This window comes from Armigeres subalbatus, chromosome 2 (genome assembly GCF_024139115.2).
Source record: "Armigeres subalbatus isolate Guangzhou_Male chromosome 2, GZ_Asu_2, whole genome shotgun sequence".
Taxonomy (NCBI): domain Eukaryota; kingdom Metazoa; phylum Arthropoda; class Insecta; order Diptera; family Culicidae; genus Armigeres; species Armigeres subalbatus.
The window spans coordinates 275,408,406-275,430,797 of NC_085140.1; the positions used below are offsets into that span (position 1 = coordinate 275,408,406).

The window sequence follows — 22,392 nt, forward strand, 5'->3', positions numbered from 1 at the left end:
AATTAAAAAAATGTTCAGAAAACCCCTCTCAGACCAATTTTCTGGCTACGCCACTGGTTCTCCATAATATCAATATGCCTCGAAAAACAAAAAAAAATTGCTCCTGCATTCTGATATTAAAATTAGTTTTAGTACTTTTCATAGAACTATTTCAAAATCTAGCACCTTATGATATTTCAAATGATTTATTCGTGAATAATCAAAGTTTATCAAACAATTGAATATTAACCGTGGATGAGAATTCTTGATATTTTGAATTTTATAGAACAAGGAGTTTTGATGAATACATATAACTTAAAAGGTGAATTTAAAATGGCTAGCATATTTGACAGATTTGACCTTGACATTCGAGGTTACAAGAACCACATGGAGGTCTGTATAACTGTAATCCTAATTCATAAAAACCCTCCCGTGACAATTATGGAAATCCAGAGGTGCTCTCGGTGTCTAATAACAACGGATGACATCATCCATGCTAAAATTGTAGGAAATGTTATCGGATGATTCAATGAAGTGCAGTTGTGGTCCTCCATCTACAGTTTTAAGCAAAAGAGCGTGATGCCAAATTCTTTCCCGAAATCGCATCTGTTGCGCGAGCAGGGAGAAAATTCCAACATCTTTGTTTATGACACAAAGTCGAAAATGCGACTATTTAGCTGCTTTAATCTGGCTGTGCTCTAAGCATCCAGCAAATCAAAAAACCTCGAGGACATTTCAGAATGAGAAGCGTCCGGAAAAAAATGTGCGTCTGGAATATTTGTGCCATGTTATGCTGCAAATCCATATGCTTATCCATATTTCTTTCTAATAGTTTGGGGTGGTGAAATGAGAGTTGTTCAATGCAACTTTGTGGTACGGGGAAGGTGAAAAAATATATAAGTACCTTTTTACTAATAAAAATGGAAAATTTGACTGAACAAGTTACAATTTAACAAGGTAGTCGGATACAAATCAGTTGAATTGTTTTTATGTTTGAGGAATAAAATTGAATTGAATAAAGTTGAAATTATTAAATGCATCTTTAAAACGTGCTCATCTTAATGGTTTTTTATTGTTATACATCCATAATGAAGTGTATTCGAGTGCACGGAGTTTTCAAAATTAAACTTTAAGATTTTATAGGCGCATTTTTGCTAGTTTTAAATTTATCCCATATCTAGCTTCACTACAACTATTATGATAATTGATTAATGCTAATGTAAGTAGGCTTTTTCATCAATTGGTCCAGAATGCGATTAGATGTGATATAAAATAAGTAATCATTATTAGCATTTTCAAGGGCTGAATTTATCAACGATTTCATTCACAAATAATTGGTTAGGCGTTGATTTGAGAAGTTTAAAACGTTGAAACTCGTAACGTCATCAATGAAAAATCACGCTCGTCAAATGTAAATATCGTTTATCAGTAATTCAGTATGCCCTTTCTATCACGCCAATCAGACTTTGATATCAAACGAACAATCATATAATTTTGTTTACTGTATACTTAAGTGCATTAACTCGAGTCGCCGTCATCACATCATCGTCATCGCAAAACGAAATAACTGAATAGGGTGTCCGTCCAATCATAGTTTGAACCAAATGGCGGGTTTCAGATGAGCCGTCAAAACAAAGTTTATTTATTTCATTAAAGGAACATGTTAACACTGCGATTTCTAGTTTATATGGAAGCTTAGTTCATTATTTTTCTAAAAACATCCTGGATGACTATATTTATGCTTAGTTTCATTGAAAAAACTAAATAATTACATAACTTTGGTTCGTACCATGGTTTTAACTAGAGGCCTGAATAAGAGAAACGCGGATAGGTATGTGCCGCCAATCGAACCGTCAAAAAACAGCAGCCAATCGAGCAGGAGACCTGTCAAGCAGCCAAAATGTTGGCTCAAATACTGAAAACGGCCAAATTCGATTTTATGCCATTTTTAAATAAACAAAATTGAATGTATTTTACATTAGTTTGCAATAATATATGCAAGTCATTTATAGATTATGAAACGAAATTCCATTGTTTATTGGATTCTATTGTTATGTGATGTGGACACCAAAAAAGCAGATTGTGAGATTTTATCTACATAAACCATTTCTTCCTTTTCATGTGTTGTTCTTTGATAAAGAAGATTGAATACAGTGTTGGCAGAGTCATATTTTCTATCCGCGTTTCTCTTATTTAGGCCTCTAGTTTGAACTACACTGTTCATGGTTTGAACTAAATTCGTACCATGGTTTGAACCACTGCAGCAGCTCCTAAATATAATACTAATCACATGCATGAAACGCTGAAGGTATCTATAGAAAAGCAAATTTGTTTTACTATTCATCTTCTCGCATTAGATTAGTAACTCCAAACGAGTGAAAATCGTCTAAATTATCGATATGAAAATTGCTATTTTTTCATATTGGAAATGTAAACAAAATGCTCCAGCTCGGCACATGCAGCGCTCCTAGCGGATAGCAGCAGAACATGACTGCATTTACAAGTTCAAACCACGATACCACGATACATTTTAGTTCAAACCATGATCAGTTTTTACCTTGTATAAATGTTACTATTTTAACTATTTAAAACTGTTTCTCAACTGTATAATGATGTCAATCGATTACAGATAAAAATGGCTTTCTTTTGATATATTGCTCTCACTGCTGTGTCATAAAATAAGTCCTCTACGACCTTTTGAAATTCTGCCACTGTGGTGGCACGTTTTCAAATCGCTCCATTTTATTACTTAAACAATATGTACGAAAGTTTAAATGAACTCTATCACATCCAGTATACCTAAATATGCCATCCATACTGTTTTAGGTTCATTTCCTGCCAATGAGATGGTAATTTCTACTGATTTCAAAATGGTTCAAACCATGATACGCTTTTCACTAGTTCAAACCATGATTGGATACCCTACTAATTTCGCTTAAGGATCACTGTAATCTATCAATAGGGCTAATCCCTTTTTATACTGACGGTTGGCCCTTACTAGTGGTACGATTAGCAGCGCTTCATGTTCGACTAGTTCACAAACATCTCCTAATGAAAGCACCGCCGAGCCCATCCGTGTGGCTGGTAATTCACCCGTTCCGGCGATGCTAATGATAATGACTCGCTTCGTCGCCTTGGGCTATGAAACCTATCTATGCTATGGTGAAGGGCAGTGTGCATCACAGTTTTCTTTCAAATAGTTGGTATTTTCAGTTGAAGTTGAGTTGATAATATCAGTGTCATGAGCGTTGTTATTTGGAACAGGCGTATATTTTTTTTTCAAAACAGGAACAATCTTACCTTTGCTAAATGTACAAGTGGTAATATGTAGATTTTTCCAGGCGGAAATTCAGAACTTCGAGGAATATCAAATATTATTGATTTTCATTTCATGTAATCAAAAGTTCTTGAATAACTGACAATTATTTGATTATTGCAGAAGATATAATTGGGAGATTGACTTTAATGTTCCGAACAATGAATATACGCGGGAGATATCAACGGCATATTTCTGGTAGCGATACAGAGACGAAAAATAACTTCATTTGCTGCTAAGTGCGATGCAACCGTCAAAAGGCATTGAGTAGAGTGGGGCAAGAATGCGCGTGGGGTAAGAATACGTTTTCGAATTTTTGAAATTATAAAAAAAAGATAAACTATAAAGATAAGCTTGAAAGGTTTTCTCACAAACTATTTTCATGTGTAATTGCAAACGATTTGAATAAAGAGCAAGGGAGATATGAAGATAGTTAATCTTCTGCTCATTTTGCTAAAAATAATTGTGTTTTCGCAACTAGTATTCCATTACCATATATACGTTCGAACCGGTGAACATTATACCATTTCGATTGCATAGAGTACTTTATGGTGCAGAACATTAATCCAGTTGGTTTTCCAAGAGGTCAAAACCATAAACTGAATAAATTTTAAGGCTGCGGGGTTAAAAGTACGCAGGAACAGGTGGGGCAAGAGTACGCATGTGAACCTTTAAGTTCTGTTGTCTAACCCGTATCTCCGGCCGAAATAAGACTACTTCCAAAGCGTAAAGATCAAGGTAAAGATCCACAACAAAGAAAAAAGGGACAGTAATCGAAAATTACCACAAGTTCTTCTTTTAAAGATAAGTAATTTGGTGTTGGAAAAGACTGAGCGAACAAAGCACTGAAGCGAAATAATAAAATTGTATTTTGTATTGTTTTTACACCTCAAAATAGTCCGAAAACATAATTTCATCTAAATGATAATCCTTTAATCAAAAGAAACATACATAAATTACGCAACGCTGAGCTGGGAGGGGTTGCGAGATGTATGACGATTCATAGATTTTTTAGAGTATTCATACAACAAGTGTAAGATAGGGGGGAGGGGTGAAAAAATGGTCAAATTTTCCGTAAGGGAAGATCCATTAATTACGTAACGCAAAAATTGGCCATTTTCAACCCCCTCCCCTCCTCCTTTGTCACACTTTTTGTATGAAGCTTCCTAATTTTTTGTATGGATTGTCACACTTCGGGCACTCCGGTGGTCTATAATTCAAATTTGAAGAAGTCCGCAGAATTTCCTTGGAAATTCCGAAGTTTCAGAATATCACGTTAGAATTCCAGATAATTTTTCGTGGAAATACAAATGATTCCATCAAAAATTCCATACAATTTCCCGTTGAAATTTAGAAAAGCTCTCTGTGAAAATTAAGAAAAATTTCTAGTGTAAATTTCAAAGGATTTCCCATTGAAATTCGAAAAAAAATCATGATGTAATAATGATTATTTATTTACGAGCGTCTTGGGAAATGTTACACGGTTAAAAGACTATTATTCTTCCATTTACTTCCACTAATTATTTTTATATATCAAACAGATACGTATTCCGTTTTCTACTTGAAAACTTCTTCAGTGTTTTATTATATAGTACCGTGCACGCACCCAACTTTGCGCAGCTCCTAACTTTGCGCATTTTGCAGTTATTTTTGTAATAGAATGCGTTTAAATTGAATTTCGAAATATATTTATAACTTGTCAGCACAATATACATGTTATCATAACAGTGCATGCATTTTTTCGCTGTTCAATGACACATTTTTCATTTTAATAGTCGAAACTTGTACTGAAAACAGTGAAAATGACCAAAATGGCGTGTTCTTAGCACAAATGACAAGTGACGGTTTACCCGAAAAACTTTATTTTTTGTAAATTTTTACATTCTTTGACAACTGATCACACATGGACCCAATAATTATAATATTGTTGAAGCCATCTCATAAGAATTTGGTTAGTTATTTACATTTTTCGTTAAAATATATGATGCGCAATGTTAGGAACAATTTTTCAATACAGTGTACCTACACAGAAAAAAGTAATGAAAAATAAACAGCGTGTAAAACTTTACATGCGAACATTTACGCTATTCTACGCTGAAATGGCCCTCTTGCTAACAATATTGCTTACAACTTGTATGCAATATTAACGATTCAAGCCAAATAATGTATACATTCGGGCTATATCCTGCGTGGAATTACGCTAATAATGGCGTTCCATTTATGTGCATTATTCTTAGCGTAAATTTCAGTGGATTTTTCTATCTGTGTAATTTTGCGCACAACTCGTATTTCTTCGATATTTTCAACATTTATGATGTACCTCGACGGAATATGTTTACGCAAAAAAGAACTTTTGTTAGCTTTGGCCAATGTACATAAATGGGGCTGTACATACACCAACAGACATGAAAACATACTAAGTATGTCGAATCATAACAAAATAAAGCCGGGCGTCCTCATTTTCTCAAATATGCTGCTATATGCCTACAAATGGAATAAACATGAATTGTAATAGTAGTATTAGCTGAAAAAATAAAATTTGGATGAAAAATTGTATGATAGACGCTTGCTTCGTGTTAGAAATTTTCCACGTTATGTGCGCAAAGTTAGGCATATCATAAGGGGTCAGCTTTGAAGTTCAATTTACTATTTATTTGAAATTTTTGTACCAAATTTAGTTCTCAAACAATAATATGATAATAATACTACAGCATGGAAACTATTTCAGGCAGATAGCTACTTTCTGTAAGTTGTACAAGTTGATTCAATTTTGCATTTCCTTAACTGCGCAAAGTATGGTGCGTGCACGGTACACAGGATTTTGTTTTTACACGATTTTTTTTCGCTCGTATTTTTGATCGTGTGACTTCAATTTGCCACCAAACTCTTCGCAACATGTTTCAAAAAATCCAGAATAAATCAAAGAAAAATCACATGGTAATTATACGTTAAACATTTAGGATGAGTGGAAAATTGAGAAAATGTAAATCGCGTAAAAACAAAATCCAGTGTATTTATTTACATTATAATAAATAGGTACTATATAAAAGAATAGAATTTTTGAACGGAGAAAAGTAGGCAGAAAGTCATTTTGCCCAAGGCCACAACCCAACAAACATTGGAGGTGAATATAGCACTTATATGACCAAAAATAGTCCTTTATAGCTTATATAGCTAAAATTGTTTGTTGTAAAGCTGAAAGTTGTTTATCCTAATATCAAAGATGGCTGAAGCCCATCTAGTCTACTATTAATTTATTATTTAATTTATTATTAATTATTTTGCCGAAAATGTCATTTGGTCGAACAGTTCCTTTAACCGAATAGCTCAATTGGCAGAAATGGTCGTGTGGCAGAAAGAGTCATTTGGTCAGAATGGGAATTCGGCTGAAAGTGTCGTTCGCCGTTCACCGGAATGAGCCAAATTACTCAAAATGAACTGTTACGACAAACAACTTTTTCGGTCAAATTACCAGTTGGGCCGAATGAGCCTTCAGGATGTTTGTCGCTTTAGGCTGTTTTGTCGCTCTCGGCCAAATGCCATTTTCGGTCAAACCATTACCGTTTCGGACAGCCTAATGTTATTTAGCTAGATGATTTTCGGCCCAACGTGCTATTCAACCACGTGGCTTTAGAATAAATGGCTTTTCGCCGAATCACTTTCGGCCAAACGACAGGTAGGGTCTTTTGGTCGAAAACCGCAAAACCGAAAGGTGTTAAATGCCATTTTACCGATCAAACCATTATTAGGCCAAAACCCACCTGACCGATCATTTTTTTAGGCGAAATATCGTTCGGACGACTAGCCATTCTTAGCCTAGCTTAGCTTAGACTGACTGAACATATCAATGGTGCTATCACACTTAATTTTATTCACCGGGCTCGGTTACCAGATTACCGATTTCTCAAGAGCTCAGCCGCTGAGCTCTCGGTACCGCCTCGGTAAAATAGTTCAACACAGTACCGAGGTCTGGGTTCTGAGTGTGCGTTGACGAAATGTCAATTTTTACTAAGCACTCGGTAAAACATTACCGAGTGATCTGCAAAATATAGTACGGACTACGGTAATAAAAATACCGAATGAATTGTATCTATGAATTTGAAGAAATAAATTGAAAGCAAGAAATGTTTGGTAGAATTATGTTGATTTATTTAAAAAATATTATTTTTCCGACTCGTAAAGATTGTTCCCAAAGGTTGCATCACACCTCACGACATTTTGCTGTTGGATTTCGGTCCCTATGTATTTATGATTAGTCATTTTTGATTCCCGAGGTGTAAGGCTACATTAGAGATCCGACGGATACTGCTGCGCCTAACGATCAAGGTGAATTTATCAGGAGGAAGATTATTTGTGGACCTTGTCGACGTGCAGCTTCGGACAAGAATACTCTCGAACACTGGCTTCTTCTGTATCCGCTTCCTCGAACGGAAACCCAGACGGATGCAGTCAACAACTTTTTTTGGTGGTAAATTAGATCGCTTCTATACTCAGCTAAATACCATTATTGTTTAAAATACTATTTGATAAAAACTTCACTCCCGCGCAAAAAGTCGAGCAAAAATTACTACGTAGTTGAGAAATCCGAAAAAAGAATACACAATATGGCGCCACATCAAGCGTCATGAGAGTCGAGGGTGAACTGTTAACTCGGTAAAAGTGTTACCGTAAGCTCAATAATACATATTTTTTCTGACAACTTCTGTCAGAATTTGTTAAAAAGCCCGAAAGCCTGGTAATCTGTTTTACCGAAATCCTGTAAATTTGTTTGCATGTCTGAGTGGTCGGTAGAATTGATTACAAAACTCAGTATTGTTTTTCGATATTTACTGACCTCTCGGATTTTTTACCGATTTACCGATTTAAGTGTGTACTCCGTGATTGATCCAATACGATCCAAGTGAATAGTGTTTGGGATTTACCATCTATTCTCGAAGTACACGTCTCAGCAGCTCGCGAATGTTGATCAATAACGACACCGGCCAAGTCCTTACAGTCAGTTGGGAAAGGGAGGGAATGTTAGTGTGTGGTTATTGTTGCTACTATAGACCGAGAATATCTCTGCATCTCCACAATTACCACGGGAAGGAAGTTGTATTAGTTGGGAGTGTTGTATTAGATCGGCATTCACCATGGAAAGTGATGTGTCCTTCGCGAGAATAAACAATCGATTGCTCTAAGTAAGCGATTGTTCTTTTGAATTTCGGATTAGGCACCCGCGTTTTAATTTCTTTAACTTAAGGAAAGTAAAAAAGAAACGGGATGAAAATTGAAAATAAAGTAATATTAACAGGCTGTTCAACCACATTGATAGTAATCGGAAAGCTAATGTCAATCAGCAACCCTTATTTTATCACAGCCAGACATATTTGGTTAATTTACGTTTATTTTGCATTACTTTCGCGCGCGTGTGTGTGTGTGTTGTTTGCCGTGACCAGTATACCGTAATCAGGATCTTACTGGTATTAATCCTGATGTGCTGGTTGGCACTCGTGTTGGGCTTGTGCGCTTTGAGCCGGCACACGGTCGCTTCCCAGTCAACATCAAATCGTACGTGGTGCGATACAAGATGCTAAATTGGAGACGATATACATACATGTTGTATGGAGAAGTACATTTATTGCCTCCACTTCAGCATCCTACACGACACCATATTCGTTCATTAGGGTGCCAATGAAAATGACATTTTCGAATTTCAAAAAATTAAATTGCTCTTATGTTTCATTACCCCAAAATATGACCCCATGCAAAATCTGAGCTCAGTCGGACATGATTTAGGGGTGCCTAAAATTCATCAAATGAAAAATTTTTCCATGTAGGGACCAAAGGAAAAGTCGAAAACCGAATTTTGGTTTTTGATGCCAAATGACTTAAAAATGCATGAAACGTCGAGATCTGATGTTATCGAAAAAAAAAAAATATAAAAAAATCATTTTTTTTTAGCACATTTTTGGGACTTTGAAGATGATAAAAAAAATTTTCATCGAATTTTAACACCGGACGATACGCAAACGTTCTCGTAGCCAAAAATATCCCCCTATGCGAAATTTGAGCTAAATCGGACATGATTTAGGGGTGCTCAAAATTATTCAAAACTTTTTTTTTCTCACAAGGGGGAATTTTTTTTTGTTTTTTGATGCCAAAGGACTCAACATGTATGAAACTTTGAGAATTAATTTTTCGAGAAGAATTGACTGTTTTGGGACTTCGAAAAAAATTCTTATGGCGAAAACAATTTTTCATTGAATTTGAAAACCGGACGTTACGCAAACATATTCTATGCCCTAAAATATGCCCATATGCAAAATTTGAGCTCCATCACACATGAATTTTGAATTTTTCGTAACTTTGAAATCTTTTCATATCAGATTTACGGAGAAAATTATCAGATTGCTAGGCAAAGTTCCATTCTGCCGAAAAAGTCGTTTGGCCGAAATGGTCGTTTGGCAGGAAGGCCATTTGGCCGAACATTTTATTCGGCCGAACGCGTAGACATTTTTAACTTTAGTACTCGTTTAGTTGGACGTTAAGTTTCGTTGGACCAAATGATATTTTCTGCCAAATGGCCCTATCTGTAAAACAACCATTTCGGCCAAACGACATCTTCGGCCTTATAACCTATTTGGCCAAACGACCATTTCAGCCAAACGACGTGTTAGGGAAGCGCCAAATGATTTTCGTCTAAACGACCCTTCCTAATTTTTAAATTATTTTCCATTGAATTTCCAAAGAATTTCTTATGAACAATACAAATAATTCCCTGTAGAAATCTAAAGAAATTCTTTCAAAATTCAGATTTTTTTTTCTTGAAATACCGAATAGTTTTCTATCAAAGTTTAAAAAAAAATCAGTTCTGATCAATTAAAGTTTAAATTTCATTAAATTCACAGTGGATAATCCGCAAAATTAAAAATAATCTGCGAATTCCAAAGAAATTTCCACGAAAATTAAAAAAAAAATTGCCGTCGAGATTCATTTTCTTTGTAGATGTTTACATTTTGAAGCATCTCCCGCGGAAAATCTGAAGAATTTTCAGAATAAATTTCGAAGAATACTCAAAAGAAACTTTCCGTGGATTTTCCGATGATTTTTCTGTAGAAACTTGAATCAATTTAATGTGAAAATTTTCATGTAAATTCTGTTTACCCAATCTGGTTCAATAAGCACAGGCGCATAATGTTCACCCAATTTTCTTGAATGCGAGTTGTTCAAGGTACTCCAAATATTCACGAGTTCAGCCCACGGTACCTACCAGATCAACCAAGACTTTTGCAATTTCCTCATCATCGGCATATACCCAATCCGGTTCAAAAAACATATGCGCATTATATGAAATGGAGATTCTTGAATGCGAGACTTTCAAGTTACTCCAAAACGTTCTCGAGTACTCCACAACGTCTTGGAGTACTTTGAATATCCGATATTCAAAAAAAATCTGTTTACATAGTCCCGAATAGCACAATTTAGACCAATTTGGTTGTAGCAACTTGTATATGATTTTTTTGTCTTTATTTTAGAGGTTTTCAGCCCTGAGCTGGTTCAACCTCTAATTTGTATATGATACTTTTATGCCCAGGGAAGTCGGAAAAATGTACAACCCGAACATTTCCTAGACCAGACCGGGAATCGAACCAAGCCACCTTAAGCATGGTCTTGCTTTGTAGCCAGGCATCTTACCACATGGTTAAGGAAGTCTCCCACAATGCTCATAAACTAAACCCAATTTTCTTAAATAGGAGATGTTCAAGCTACTCCATAACATTCTCGAATTCAGCCCACGGTATCGAACAGATCAGCCAAGGATTTTGCAATGTCTTTATCACTTTCATATACAGGGGTTGGACAGAATGATCGGGACAGGCAAAATTTTATCAAAATTCAAATGACCATAACTCCGTGAAATATCAACCGATTTCTTTGGTTCTGACAGCGTTCGACGGGAAAATAAATCAAGTTTTGGAAAACTAGTTCAAATCCATGGTCAGACCGCTGGATACCGGAGATAATCCGGATTATTTGAGGGCATGTCAAAAATGCTATTTTTTGAGCGCTTGTATTTTTCACTTGGGTGAAATGTTGACTCTTTTTATATTTTTTACAGAAACTAGAGCTTTTCCTGAGTTGATTGATATGGACAACAAACACCTGAGATATGGCCGCTTCCATGAAATTCGTGAAACCGGTTCCACCAATTGTCGCACGCACGCTATTGTTCTCGTAGACAGCGTTCTTGCATCAAGTGGTGAAATAACGGCTGGCGCAGTGTATCTGAACAAATATTGGAACCACAATTGGTCTAGAGGTGTGCGGCGGTTCGAAAATCGTCGTTGGCGACGGCGGTCAAATCTTCTACATTTGGTAAGGAAAATCTTATAAATTTCTCGATAAGGCCGATACAAATATTTAAAATCTATTTTGTCTCCCCCCTCGGATTTTTTTTTGCCAAAAAGTAATATTTTGAGGGGGCAACAAAATAAAATTCGGATAATTTTGAGGATTTTCATAACATTCTTTAACAAATTCGAGGAGTTTTTTGATTTTTTTCATTTTAATATTTATTTTTTATTATCCCCCCCCCTTGACCTTTCGGAGACCAGTAGGACAAAAAGTTAATTAAATATTTGTAACGGCCTAATTATCTTCTGAGTATTCTTATGGAGAACTAGATTTCCCCGAAAAAATGTTTTCAATTATTTTTAATTTGCACATGAGATTTAAATCTTATTTTCCCGAATTTTCACGGGATTTTTTTTCATTTGATATTTTTAGGATTTTCAGAAATTGTTTTAGACAATGAGTTCAATGTTTCCAAAATAAATTCTTTTCATCTCCTATAGATTTTTTTTGAATTTTTATTTGAATTTCCAACGAAGTTTCTCTGGAAACTTAGGACACCTTCCATTGGAAATTCATTAGAACTTCATTTGGATAGGAAAAAAGAAAAGCTCGAGCGATTTTTTCTTATTTATTGCTTACTACTCGGCAGTGAATAGTTAATGTTAAACAGTAATTGCAAAATGTTATTCTTTTACCGAGATCTTCACAGCCAAGCGCTTGGTTAGTAAACTTCTGCTGATATATCAGATGAAAGAAACGTTTATTCATCGTGGCAGTGGCAAAAAATATAAAAAGGGTCAACATTTCACCCAAGTGAAAAATACAAGCGCTCAAAAAATAGCATTTTTGACATGCCCTCAAATAATCCGGATTATCTCCGGTATCCAGCGGTCTGACCATGGATTTGAACTAGTTTTCCAAAACTTGATTTATTTTCCCGTCGAACGCTGTCAGAACCAAAGAAATCGGTCGGTTGATATTTCATGCAGTTATGGTAATTTGAATTTTGATATAATTTTGCTTGTCCCCGATCATTCTGTCCAGCCCCTGTACCTAAACTGGATCAATTAGCAAATACGCATTATATGAACACAATATCCTCGAAAACAGGATGTTAATGGCATTCCAAAACGTTCTCGAGTTCAGCTCAAGGTATCTACCAAATGAGAGAAACATCAGAACACATCCTCTGCTATTGCAGTGCACTCACCCAACGTAGGTTCAAAGTTCTCAGCAAGCCCTTTTTAGGGCCTGCTGACATATGGATCTTATCCCCCAAGGACGTGGTTGGCTTCATAAAGCTAGTCTCGCCAGAATAGGGGAGTTACATACTGTAACTCAGGATCTCTATTCATCAATAATAGATGGTCTTGAGTTCAGTCGATACCAAGGTATCTCAGTGACAAACATGTTACTGAGATAACTTGCGTATTTCACAGCAAAAGGGTATATCACAATAGTCCTAAAATCTGGACGCAGTGATCTTCACCCGACAAACGAGGAAAAAAAAAATCTACCAAATCAATAAGGTCTTTTAAAATGTCCCCATCACCAAATATTTTTTTCTTATTTTTGGCATCACATCCTCCACTGGGGCATTGCCGTATCTCAGCATAGTGCTCATTTAGCACTTCCACAGTTATCAACTTCGAGGTGTCTAAGCCAAGTTACCATTTTTGTAGTCATATATCATGAGGCTAACACGATGATACGAGAAAATATTCAACCCGAAAATTTCTTAGATTGCGACCGGAATTAGAACCCAGCCACCCTATCTTGGTGTTGTTTTGTAGCCGCGCATCTTACCACACAACTAAGGACGGAAGAACGAGAAAATATGTTCAATATAGTTAGTAAAAGCAACATTAGTGATTTTGATGATAGCATTGAAAATTTTCAGAATTTATTAAATTACAACTGCAGCTTATGTAGGGGGAGATCCCCCAGCGCCGGATGCCTCTCAATACCGGACACTTTTCAAAACGATATTTGCAGAGGCCCCTCTACCATCTCATGAAGTACAAAAGGAAGCTATTGAAAAGTCCTTCACCTGCATGAAATATAAGATCCTCATGTTGTAAACCTCAAAAAACCTCAAATTTGAAACTGAACAAAAATGCCAAAAAAATTCATGTTTCGCCTTGCTTTAGAAGGTTTGAATAAACAATAATTAAATCTATCGAGTGCATTTTGGTTAGGTATGTGGAGATGGTCAAAATTATTTTAAATGTTTTGAAAAACGATTCTGATTTGTTAGATATATAATGTAGCTGTGATGTTAAATCCGGTTGTTCTCCCCCGAGATTTTTCATGTAGGTAAACCTGTTTTCGAAAACATACTTGAATTCAATCGTTTTTTTGCTAAGGTATCAGAAAGCCACATAAATAAATAGAAACAAAAATTAAAGATGTCATGGAAAAGGGTGGAAATTTGGAGTAGGATATAAGAAAATTAGCTGGAGATTAAAATAAGCTACTAAAACCAAACTCTACTAAAACATTTTGATATCTACAACTTAAATCAAATGTCCGGTTCTTGGGGACACTTTTATGAACCGTATTTTCTCCACCAAAATTCATCATTAAAATCCATCGTCGATGAACATGTTCAAATGATCAAATATAGTTGTTATGAATCATCAATGATCATATTTTGTGTATATGGTATATAAGTAAACATAATCCGGATAATTAGAGAGTTTATTTTTGTTAAATAGAAGGAAGTTCAAATAATTTCCCATGAAAATTTTCAACAATTTCTTTAGAAATTCCGAAGATTTTCCATTGATAATTCCAAAGATTAGAAAAGTTTAAGAAATCCCGAAGAAATGGTCGTAAAATTTTCGCAGAATTTATGCAGAATTGGTATTTATTTCCATGGTCATTCGATATATGAATAAACAAATGCATTTCAGAAGCGTTTATTGATAAAAATATTCCAAAGCTATCATTTATCTCTTTACATTTATTAACCAAAATCTAATGCCAATTAACCAATAATCGTACCCAAACAACTGAACGTGAGCTGCAGCGTCAGTAAATCCACACCGCTCTTCAGCAACTGCTGTGCCTGGGTCATACATCCGCCGTATGTCGACAAAATGCTTGCCAAATCAGTCTTCAGAGTTTCCTTCACCTGTTCCAGGTTAGCAGCAAACGTATCCGGATCAGCAACCAGTCCAGTCAACTTCTTTTCCAACTTGTCGATGATATTTTGCGGAGTGTAGAACACGTTGTCGCCACGGAACACATCCAGCAGGCGAAGCTCTTGTAGCAAGCCTTCTTGGACTCCCAGATCGGCGAAATATTTGCTGATCAGTTCATTGAAGGCGTCATCCACGTTGTTGATACAGTTGGTGAACCCGACACCGGCGAGATTGATGCTCATATCGAGCGATATATTCAAGAAACCCAAGCACGTTCGGTCCACCGACGCTGGTTGATTCGTGATTTGGTAAAGGAGTCCTGTTTCGTTGTTTATGGCGTCCAAAACGTAGGTTTCCTTGATCTGAATGACATCCACGTGGAACTGGGCCACCAAGGCAGTCGTATCGGATCGAATTTTCTCCAACTGGGTTTCCTCCGTTTGCAGCAAATCCAAGTACTTCGGGGCAACCTCTTTGAACTTGTCGATAACATCTCTCGATGATTGACGCTGGGCCAGTGTAAGGCCAAAGATGGCAAAGAGTAGAATAATGCTTTTCATTTTGGTTGAGGTGTGCTAAGAATAAACCACGCAACTGAATGAAGGTCTGGCCACAATATCCAACTTTTATATGCTACGAGTTTTTGGCAGTATTGTGTTATTTACAACCAGATGAGTTTATAATCTCCCTCGCGTTATCTTTTTGTTTAGGTAAACTGCGGAGAATTTCATTCATGAAAATAAGACATTCGAGGAACAGCGGATGTTGCCAAGAAAAAGTATCAAATATATTGTGTATTCTATGTCAATACATTGTAAACGCTATACTCTACTGCATCAGTGTTGAGAAATGAGTGAGCAGTACTTGAAACCTACTCACTCACTCACGAGTATGAGTATTCAGTTTCGAACTCACTGTGAGTATACTCACGCGTGAGTATGGATTGCAATGCTCATACTCACGAGTGAGTATAACCAATTCAATTACTCACTCGTGAGTAATTTTTACTCACATGACATAATATTTTAAAGAATGTAAGCTAATTTACCTCAGTTGTAACTAATAATGCCAAATATTTATAACCTGTTGAAACACTAAAGGTTGGATGTTGTAGAATCTCACAGTAGGACAAACCTAATATGCCTGCTAGAAATGTACCATAAAAGGGTATTTATTATAGATTTATAAGGACTAACGCCATATCGTTGAAGAACAATACTAACAAAGCCGCCATTGCTATCACATCATGTTTTGATCTGAAAAATAGTTGACCAGCACAACTGAAAATTATATTGTACATCTAATGCAATACAGCAGCGATAAAAAATGATATCTGCTTATGGCTGGTTCTACTACATCGTTAAGATTTTTACTTCTAAAGCTTGTTCTGAACTATTTTCAAATTTGGATTCTGGCGCGATTTGTTTTCAGAACTACATTTTGTTGCACACTAGTGTTTTTGAATATTAGACATTTTCCTTCTATACTCTAATTAATGTTTTCAAAAATGAATCAAAAGGTAAACGCATTCTACACTATAACTAGATTAAAAAAAATTATCCAAAAACAAAAATAGGTGAGATGTACTCGAACTCAAACAAAGAAATGTTTGACTGAGATGCCCACTTGAATCATGGGGATTTTTTGTAATTGTAACTTATTAATTATCGCTTCTCAGCGGTAAGCAAACGTATTTCCGTCATAAACTTCGAAATCACTAAAAGGAACATTTTTTTTGTTTTAATCATTCATGTCAAAACGGTTCAGAAGGAATGTTCTGATATAGTGAAGATTAACAAAGGTCGTTACTTTTGGTTTTGGTTTTGGTGCCTATGGGGAGGAGGGTCTGACGTTTTATTTCGTACCATATCAATAAACATTCATTTGTAGAAAAATTATTTAGGCACTTTTAGTGGAATGTCTTCAACTGTCTAAGACGAGTTTAATACTTTCCATGTAATTCCACTGCGTTTTGTTATCTTTACAGATACGTATTTAGACCTCAACTGTGAGGCCGTCTTCAGTGTTATGAATCATTTGTATGAAAAAATCTTACATGGTGGAGGGGGGTTAAAAAAAACCTGAGAAATTCCATACGTCGTAAGGGCTTACGTAATAACTGTACGACCCCAATGACGAGAGTTTAACTAAGATGTTACTTTATAACTGATTTCTCATTTCCCAAGACGCTATTAAAATCGTTTATTAAAGTGTGATGATAGAGGTGCATAGAGTCTCCAGTAAGTAACCATTCACAAATAACGTCACACATCAAGGGTGAGGGGGGGGAGGGGTTGTGTGGTTCAGAGCAGCGTTACGATTCATACAAAAAAATTAAATGTTTGTTACAAAAAGCGTGACGAAGGGAGAGGGAGGTTGAAATCGCAAATTTTTGCGTGACGTACTTAATGGTTCTTCCCTAAGCCTTGTGAGCAAAGGCGTAGGATTACCACTCAGGAGAATGCAATTTTGATTCTCCAACCGGTCTAGGATGTCTTCGAGTGAGAAACATTCTCGACACCCTGAGCATAGTTTTTCCGTTGTAGGGTAAAGTGCCCAATAGTGGATCCCCAACCAATAGTGGACCCTCCAGCCATTTTTGCATTATTACTGCACAATGTCAACATTTTGCTATGAAATTCTATCGGGAGAACCTACCTTACAGTCCTATGATTTGATGACATGCATTGGAAATTCTATGGAAAGTAAAATTAGATGATTTTTTACCATTCTATAAAAAATAAACACGAGAGTGTCCATTATAGGAATATTTTGGGGGGTCCATAATAGGGAAGAAGAACGCCCCGAAACGGGACATGAAAATCAAATGAAGTGTCGACTATAGGGAAGCAATTTCCTATTATGGACCCCCAGGGGGTCTACTATAGGGCAAAATCGGTTAGACTTTAAAATGTTAATTTTAACGAATAACGTCGTGTATTTGGGTGTTTTATGTATGTGTCGTAAAGAGGGGATATAGACCTTGTTTTTAGATATCAAGCAGAGTTAATATGTTGAAAATTTCTAAGGCTTATGACGGGAAGAGCAAAATTCCGCTACTAGGGGGTCCGCTATTGGGCATTTTACCCTATTTGCATGTAGAGATATAGAAGATAGTAGTACATACGATTTTCCTTTCTTGTGTTATCATTGGTTAGTGAGACTTGAAGAATAGAGCATCATTTCTTGTTTTCGAAACAGCGTTCAGGGCAAGGCTTGGAAAATTCATTCAAAAATGAATGAACTTAGAGTTTTCTCATTGCTCTGAGGAAACAAAATTTCTGCTTCCACTGAAACCATGATGAACATGTTGGTCACTGCTAATGAATAATGAGTAGAACAATACAGCAATATTCCAGATAAACACTGAGCGATCAAGCTACTTGTATACGTTATCTCATAAGCAAGAAGTGAGTAGAAACAGGAACTTTACTCCTAAACAGTGAACGCTACTTCTCACGCTCCAACATACTTTAGATGCTATGAAGTTCACTGGCGCTTGACATTATCGTGTTTCATCCTCATCAAAATAAAAGAGGATGAGAAGTCAATCCTCATTCACTTGTTTTCTATATGAATGAAGCAAAGATCTACACTATTTGAATATTGAAATCAATTATTTTAATAGCTTTGTATCCTTCTTACTCATGACCAAAGATAACAAAAGCAAGGCATAATATCACGGGGATGACAAGCTACGCCATCTTTGTCACATCTTTTCTGAGTCACCAATACGAGTGCACTGCGAATGCAACACAAACAACTTCCAGCACGTAAAAAAATGTAATTATTTTGTTTATTCAATTCCATTCATGTTATCCATAAGAGACCAGACATAATTTCTTATTTTCCATTATATACTACTCATAACAAAAGTGAATAACACTTATTTCAAGTGTGTATATCGAATATTATCGTATCGCATGAAAAGTATAAGTTTTGCCCAATGGCAAAAATGTATTGAGCAAAACTTATACTTTCGACTAGGTTGGGATATGAAAAAAACGGCATCAGTGATGTTTGTTCTGCGCAAGAGGAAAACAGCGGCAGAAAAAAAAAGTTAAACTGGTAATTGATTGCGATTGTATTTTACATGTGATTATAAATATTATTATTAATACGAAGGAAATTTATATGTTTCAGTTACCCATCAGAGGCGATCTCTTGAGAGTTTGCCAGAGCTGTGGTTGCGCTGAAACACCGATATGGTAGTCATAGTCAAACGGTTTAAATGCAATGAAGACTCACGGTGGCGGATTCCACCAATTCCACCGACAGTATGTGTTGAAACATAAGAATAGCAAGCCGGAGTAATAAGCAAGCTCAAGTTTTGGAAAGAAGTGTAGAATTGTGTGACCGCTTTTTTGGTGAAGAAGCATAGTTGGACATGTCTGTCCGGCGGTACGACATCAGAGAGTCCGGGAGTTACTCGATGACACTAGTGAGAGGCGGTGCTTGCCGAGGTGCTTGCTAACGGCATATCTTAACAATGGTCGATCAATAACAACACCGAAGAGCAGCAGGATCATCACACGGATCACCGGATTATTCCAATAACGTCATGGCGCGGCGCTGCTTGTAAACGTACATGATCAAAGCATGTACGTAAAAGGTTGTGCAGATATGCCTAAATTATGAAAAAAAAAAACTAATAAACAATTTATATACAAACTTTGATTTGCAAATAATTTCAAGATTTAAAATGAAAGGAAACAGCATTTGAAACAAGAATGAATTTATTATTATATCCCTAATGAAAGTCATACGTTATCCATATACAAACTATTCAAAATTTCTTATCGGGCATATAAATATGGGACATGAAAAGTATAAGTTTCATGTTATGATTGTCTCATGCAGTGCCGTATAGCTTGCATTGCTGGTAAATATACATTACATTTCGAAACTACAATGGCAAAAATGTATGTGTTTGGATAAATATATTATTTATGAACATTTTTTTTCGTGAGGGTGAAAATGATATAAAACGAACGAAGGCATAGACAGTGCCTTACGCAAGTAGCATTCTAAAGAATTGAGCAAATAAGTTGAACATTCTTAAGTTTAAATCATGGAATCGAGTCTAAAATAGTTTTAATTTATAGTTCGTTTATTTTTTCTCTATTTTCTCATGATTGTATCATGTTGCATTATTGAGTGAAATGGGGGTTTTGCATCATATTCTCCTGTAAAAACGTAAACATTCAAAATTCGCGCACATACTATTGCAAAATAAATCAGTATTGGGGTGATTTGACACTGGGGGATAAATTTATCACCCAAAAAAGCACGAACAGGCGAACCTGTCAAAATCCATAGTGAAAAAATTGGGTGTCGTTCCCCTGCATAATATAATAGAGGAAAACTTTGAAAACTTACCTGTCCAATTTCCCTCCAGAGATCATTTTTGATTAGGTACCTAATAATATTGATCAAACATTTTAAAAACCAGCTCAGTACCACAATCTTAACTTCAAATTAAAGTAAAGGCTATATTTTCCTCAGGAATCATATTTTGACCCATTTGATTTTGGTAACATTAAACTGAATAAATCAGGGTAGGTATATTTTGGTATAACCAAAAACCTATCTTTTCGAGGAAGATAGCAAAACACATCTTCATTCAAATAGGTATATAGGTACATAAAATTATAAATGCAGCTGGGTGAGGCCAAAATTTGAGCCCTGGCAAAAATACAGCCCTCTCCCTATTCAAATCCCATTATTCCACTCATTTTAAAATTTGGAATTTTCACTACATTCACTACAGGTCACAGTATTCTATTTCAGGCACCAATAAGCGTTTTTAACTTATACTTGTATGAACATAAGTTGAGCTTTTTCCACATAAAAACTAATAACATGTTCCGAAGCAATACAGGTCACGGCCAGCGGACAAAAAAATAAAGACGATTTTCAAACGTTTTCCGGTTTTTCCACAATAATAAACCAAACGTAGTGCAACATTCAAAAAAGATTTATCACCTGAACTCATATTTTAAATATGCGAGCCTCTGAATTATTCAGTACCCACTGTTCGTAAATATTTTATGATTGAGCATTACGAACTTGATAATGTAATAAGTAATTAAAAAGTGAATTCGTTTCAATACTATAGCTAGTAGAATTTTATTCAAATAGGCTGTTTTCACTACTGGTAGATCAATAGATTTGCTCTATTCTGCTATCGAAATTTGGAATAGACCGCGACCAGTGGAAACGGTCCTAGGACAGTCTCATTTGTCTGCCTGCATATTGTCGCGCTTCATACACACTGCAGCGTTCACAAATTACGTATCTATAGAAGGGGTTCTATTATTAATACAGACCTGTGGTATTCGTGCCATGATACGCATGGTACAAGGCGGCAGGAAAATAATTTCAAGAGTATCTTTGATAAAGGAAATTATTGGTATTGCACTCGCTTCAAGATAATTGTACCATGGTATGAAAACTACCAGTACGTTATAAGTAGGTAGGTAATTGGTATCATTATTTATAGACGAATCCAAGTAAAAATAAGAAGAAGACACACGACGGTGTTAACTTTGACAGAAAAGTCATTCGAAAATTACGTAACGCTAAAAATGTTAGTTTTCGCCCTCTATTCACATACTTCTTATAGACGAATCCAAGTAAAAATAAGAAGAAGACACACGACGGTGTTAACTTTGACAGATCCTACAGCTCAGCATAGGGAGATCATTTTAAAATGCTTATAATAAATTCTAGACAAAATGTAATTAAAATCTGATTGAAGTATGATACGGAAAAAGTTCCGAACTGTATGATAGATACATTTTTGGAAAATATTCAAAAAATTGAGATAAGCTTCCGAATATGTAATTCAGAACTTTTTCCGTACCCTACATTAATCAGATTTTAATTACAATTTGTCTAGAATTTATTATAAGCATTTTAAAATTATCTCCCTATGCTGTACTGTAGGATCTGTCAAAGTTAACACCGTCGTGTGTCTTCTTCTTATTTTTACTTGGATTCGTCTATAAGAAGTATGTGAATAGAGGGCGAAAACTAACATTTTTAGCGTTACGTAATTTTCGAATGACTTTTAGGACGTCAATAATATAGATAGCAAAAATCAATAGATAAGCGAAAGCATAGAAGGCTACGTTTCCTCTGCTGAATATTTACAGACTCCCTATATATTTTGACTGCAATCGTGACAATCGTTTGACGATAAAATAATTTATCTTCGATAAAATATTTATTTATCAAACTTTTCCCTACCAATTGAAAGCTGATAAAAGAAGTTTGTATATTTTTAGAATTATTCTTTCAATGTTGACCTAACGAATACGCGACGATACTATTGAAGTGTACCTAAAACTCCTAACAATAAACTTAATAAATAGGTGAAAATTGTTTAATTAATATTACGGCTGACATCATGTAAAACCCTACTAGATTAAACATGACAGGAATTTGATTAGTTTTAAATTTGAATAAAATTCAAACTATTTTGATGTTTCTTGTGTTTTGTTTATTATTATAAACAGTGAAGGGCCCGCACAATGGATACGTTTGCGTACGTTTTGACAGTTTTCCCATGGGAAAACTGTCAAAATACACCCAAACGTAACCATAGGGCAC

At 35.7% G+C, this 22,392-nt stretch overlaps 1 protein-coding gene across 3 annotated transcripts in view; it reads left to right on the forward strand.

The window, feature by feature from the left end:
* The window catches only part of LOC134216389 (uncharacterized), a 320,788-nt gene that overhangs the window by 44,544 nt on the left and 253,852 nt on the right, over positions 1-22,392 (forward strand). The window lies entirely within an intron of this gene.